The sequence below is a fragment of the Anopheles aquasalis genome, chromosome 3 (assembly GCF_943734665.1).
Source record: "Anopheles aquasalis chromosome 3, idAnoAquaMG_Q_19, whole genome shotgun sequence".
Lineage (NCBI taxonomy): Eukaryota > Metazoa > Arthropoda > Insecta > Diptera > Culicidae > Anopheles > Anopheles aquasalis.
In genome coordinates this window covers 67,083,549-67,088,548 of record NC_064878.1, presented here as the reverse complement: position 1 = coordinate 67,088,548, position 5,000 = coordinate 67,083,549, and the positions used below count along the sequence as shown (strand labels likewise).

At 49.1% G+C, this 5,000-nt stretch overlaps 1 protein-coding gene across 3 annotated transcripts in view; it reads left to right on the top strand.

Annotated features, from left to right (window-relative positions):
• Window positions 1-2,266: 2,266 nt before the first annotated feature.
• The window catches only part of LOC126575396 (diacylglycerol kinase 1), a 56,626-nt gene continuing 53,892 nt past the window's right edge, over window positions 2,267-5,000 (top strand). For 2 of the 3 annotated variants that reach the window (XM_050236076.1, XM_050236074.1), the window contains exons 1-2: window positions 2,267-2,379; window positions 3,726-4,247. The gene's annotated coding sequence lies outside the window, so the exon portion shown is untranslated. Of the gene's footprint in view, window positions 2,380-2,421; window positions 2,440-3,725; window positions 4,248-5,000 lie in introns of those variants that run through there. The other variant, XM_050236075.1, reaches the window with a different exon arrangement.

Sequence of the window (5,000 nt, the reverse complement as noted above, 5' to 3'; positions counted from 1 at the left end):
AGGAACAAGCGGTGAGCAAGCAAGTGGCGCTTCCTTAGCTGCCAGCGCATACAAATGCTAATTTCTGGTGTGGCCTGGCAGCAGCACCAACTCACTATCAAAAGCACCGAATGACGTCATAGAAGCAGACATTAGGTCGGGCCAGTTTTTTTTTTGATGGAAGGGGAGTGCGGGCTGTGGAAAAATCGATAACTACCATACGGGCGGACAATCAGTTCGGAGAGTGTCGAAGAAGAGGCGAAGAAGTGCCTGCTCCACTGAATGCTTTATTACGGAAGCAACAGAAGAGAAAAAAAAAACAAAAAGATAGGAAAAGACAACACCCCCAGTTCGTGGAGATAGCCATTAAGGATGTTGGAATGGTATTGTCCTAGTACAGTATCCTCGGTTGAAATGTGGAGTGTAGAAGTGGAATGAGTTGGTGTTGGCACCATCCGCCCAGCGAACGATCATCGCAATCGGGGGAGTGGTATGTTATCATGGCACCCACCCCGCCCCCGTGTGCCGTGTTCCGTTGCAGTGGGAGATGTAAAATCAATCTGAAGTACCATCGAGGGTAGGAACCGATTTTCAGGAGGACATCGACAGTCGGGAAACGACGTGATTTGTGTCGCCGGCAGTAGAAGTGGCAGCAGCAGCAGCGATGTTTGATTGCTCAGCACTTCAACGGTTATTGCTAATGACCAACTGGCCCATTGCCGGCTCGGCGATCGTTCGGTGTCGTTGGAACCGGCAAACGCAGATCCCTCCCATGCTGGGTGCTGGCTGGATGGTGGGTGTGTGCGATGATTCATGAGCAATTGTTTGTTCGCACTAATGAGTATGAATTAGGGGAAAAATTACTTTAATAGATACATTTAACGAACATGTTGTATCAACAGGTTGGTAATATGAGTTGCATTAATGATTTATGATGAATGCTACCTTCTACGCTGAGACCACAAAGGGGCAACAATAGCCCTCATGAAGCTCAAGGGTGTTTGCTTTAATAATTGAAATTAAGATGAAAGCTTCATTCTGTTCCCTTCCGGTCCGGTATTCAGTGCGGTTCGTCAAAGCGATTTGCGGCTCATCACAAAGTCCCAAGCCCCATTATAGTTTAACTCCCTCTGATAATGTCGTCAGCTAACGTATTCGACGATGGAGGCGCCTTCGCCGATGGAGGCGCCACACTGGAAGGTGCTTTCGCCGCTGGATGAGAAAATTTATTACGCCATCGGTTACGTGCGACAAGGAATGTTTCGATTCACGGTGCCGAGTAAGATGTCGCTGACTCGGAACGAAATGTGATGTGCTCTCTTCCACCGTTATGTCTACACTCGTCGCGGGCACATACACTACCACTCTGGTCGCACAATCGAGCACACAAATAGACCGGAACACATCGCTATCCGTGACGTCATGCGTAGGCTATGAAGCGTTTTTGGCGGGATGGAGCTCATAAATGTCAACGGGAAATAGTACCGCCACAGGCCGCAGTCGAAGTGGATGTTGCTCATAAACTGGGAATTGATACAGCTCGGCATTTTTGGATGAAGCAGAAATTGGAATCGCTCTTCTTAGCTTACACGATGGAGTCCGTTTTCGCTTTTGAAGCAACGCAAGCATAGTACGGGACGTGATAGTAGCTGACAATGCTGTCAGATAAGAGGTGTTGGGAATAGAAAAGCAAAGTTATCCCTTTGGATTCAGATTCTCCCAAGAAGATAATTATTTTTGGCTCATCCAACAACCACGGCAAAGGGTGCCGTCAGTGCCAGTGACCGTAGCAGATGTCACATCAACCGACAGCCCGCTAGCTGATAAGCAGCGTGTGTAGCATGTGTCGGTGGCTTGTGCTCGAACTATCACGTCACACCGTTGATACTGTAATCTCGCGAGAGCAGGCCAAACACTGGCGTCACTCACGTTGCTACCAGCAGCAGCAGCAGCAGCACGCACGCCAAACGCACGTGCAGATGCGTCCCCATTCCTCCCAAAAGCGGTGGAGCACACCGGATGTGGATGGGAAACGGTTAGCATGTTCAGCGAGCGTTGAATATGCGCGCGCATGGTAAACAAACTCTCACTTTCTCACAGCTCATCACCTCCTCCACCTTGGAGTGTGCAGAGTACCAGCGCGTCTACTAGTCGGTAGTAACTCAGTACACGAAGCGCCCGAGGTCGAAACTGCAAACCCAGCTTCGTGAGTCCGCCGGACTTCGAGCAGCGGATTGTCGACGACGCTTGGCCACGATTTCGGCCAGTTTACCCACGGATGTCCGTCGCGAGCGGTTGTTGGCTTTCCTTGCGTGGAGAGCGCTCCTCATCGTCTCATTCATTCATCCTGCAAAGCGCGTTCGTGACGACCGACGGTGGTCGGAAGGGTCCAGAGAGTCGGTCAGTGTTGTGTTGTGCTGGGTTGGGCCTACACTAGTCGGACGGAAGTCATCCAGACAGGTTGGTCGGTGGTAACGGTTCTACGGTCTCGCAGTTTCACGATAAACCTCGCTCAAACATCCCCCCACGAACTCGTTGTCGGTTTCTGGTGTTTTGTGGATCTACATTCCTTCTTGCGTTCTTTCTACTTATCACACATCAAGGTGCAGGTGTTTGTTCTTGTCCACGGTGTTTTGTTTTGTGTGGCGTTCCGGTTTCTGACTCTCTGAGGTGGCGTCACTAGCATTCCGGGCACATTTGTAACCGATTCCCGTTCCGTTGGCCTGTTCGTTCGTTACGGGCGGCCGGTTGCCCGTTTGCAGTGCTGTTGATCTGCGCCATGGCCATGTCGCTACCATATGGAGGCGGTCCGCACTGGCGAACACGTGTATTTGTTCAGGAACACGCGCGCAACCTGAGATTGTGTCAGTCAAAGATCGCGTGGAAAGGATTTTTTTTTATCCCGTTCTTTCGTGGTTACTACGACCACTACAGCGCACGGAACATCGGCTACTCGGTTTCCACACGCAATCCGTCTGTGAAATCTTCGCGAGTAGCGTCCAGGTGCAGTATTTCAAAAGTATTTTCGGTTTTTTTTGCATCGGGAATCGGTCGATTTTTTAAACAATCTGTCCGCTTCACACCTTTCAGCTCGAGTATCTCGCATGCCCGGTCACGCAGCCGCGTCTAAACAACCGTGTCCAGCAGCTCGTCTTGAAACATCAAACGGTTCGTCTTCGTTAGACCGTTCGTTTCGATTTCCCAGTTCTTTTTTTCCCTCCTATGACTCCGGTTGCGGTGAAAAGTGCAAAAAGGTGGTGCGTGTTTCCCCGACAACGGACCCCGAAGCGTTTGACGCGGGTTGGCGTGAGCGTGGTGGTTGTTCGGTTGTCTACGTGTGGCCGTCCGCGTTTTCTAGCCCGAGCGCGACCGCGGATATCTGTGGCCCCGGGTTGCCTGGTTCAATGTGATTTGGTTCTAGGCGCGCAGCACGTCACGACACCATCAACCACTGTCGATGATCGCTTTTTCTTCGGTTCGGTTCTGTTGTTGCTGTTGTTGTTAGTGTTTGATATTCCTACCGACCCTTTTCTATCTCCTGCCGCTGCCCTCGGTAAAAGTGAGTGATTTGTGCGGGACGTAGCCCGTTTTCAGCGAAGTTACTTCTAGGAAGATTATGGTCGAACCAACTCAGTGATTTAGAGGTTTTCATGTGGAAAAGTTTGTAAATGACTTTTAGCTTCCTCCTTCTCCCTATCTCTCTATCTCTCTATCTCTTTTTTTCTCCGGCAAAAATGAAACCAAAGATTAGGATAAGTGTGCAGAGCAGTGTTGTGTGTGCTGAATAGTGAAGCCACGTGCTGTGCTGGGGCGAAAAGAACAACTAACAACACACGAGCGTAGTGGAGCGTAGTGAATGTGATAACGATGATGGTGATGATGCTGATGGCGATGAAGCTTGTGAAGAAGATGATGCCGAAGGAGGTTCTCTTTGGTCATCGGTATTCTTTGGTCGCCGATTTCCATCTTAAACTTTACGTCACCCAACCGTACTAAGAACGGCAGTTGGTATAAAGTGTGGACAGAAGGGTCACAAAGATTGTATCCAAACGCTTTCTAAACCGCGAAGGTGACTGCAAATGGTCGGTCTCGGTATTCGGAAGGTGGATGCAAGAAAGTTGATCAACGAGACGCTGCCCTGAGAGCCCTTTGTAGCATAAATCAATTCATAGGCAGTGATAGTTCCGAACTACCGGACCGGTTTTGACTTCACCAGTGTTGCAGATTGGCGCGTGCAGCAAAGGGCAAGAGATCGGTTAGGCATTAAGGTAAGTGATTACAATCATCTGTGTTTCTCTGTTACAATCTCGGTCCTCAGATAACGCCCTACATCGTGTAAGGCAGACAGTTTTTTGGGCAAACATTCGGCACAAAAATGAGCCAATGGGTTTTACTCCACTGCAGACATGGTGCTGTGACTATTTGCTTAGCTGATAACCGCTACTTATCTCGGATAAAGAGGGGAATGTCTGATGCTAGTGAGGCAAGCCATGGAAACACGGCCCATGGTATGGCTGTCGAATGTGTCTGCAGAGTAGAAGATCCATTGCAAACATTGCAAGAGATTCTTCTAAGGACAGCCTCTGGCATCAGAATATGGTAATCGAATCAATACATTTCTGTGAAACCGTCCGCGCTCTCTCGCATCTTCCAAGACACCATTTCAAATCACAATCTCCATTCTTCTTTGTTACACATGGCGATTTCGCTGGTTCGCCGACGAGGGAATTTCGGTTTCGAATTCCAATCTTATGAAAAATCCAATTCCCTTGACCCGGCAGCGTATAAATTGCTCCACAGTGATTAGTTTTCCGTAGAAACATTTCATTCTAGGTTGAGGGCAAAGAAAACAAGAATGAAGTATTCATGTTACCGCAATAAATCGCATGTAGCAGTGAGAAATGTCCCTTTGGTTCGCCTTCGCAGTAGATGAAAAGTAAACTTCTCGACCGCTTGCCCCGTTGAGTGTTTGGGATTCAGAAAATTAGGTCAAATGGATTCCGGGAACAAAAAGTCAATCC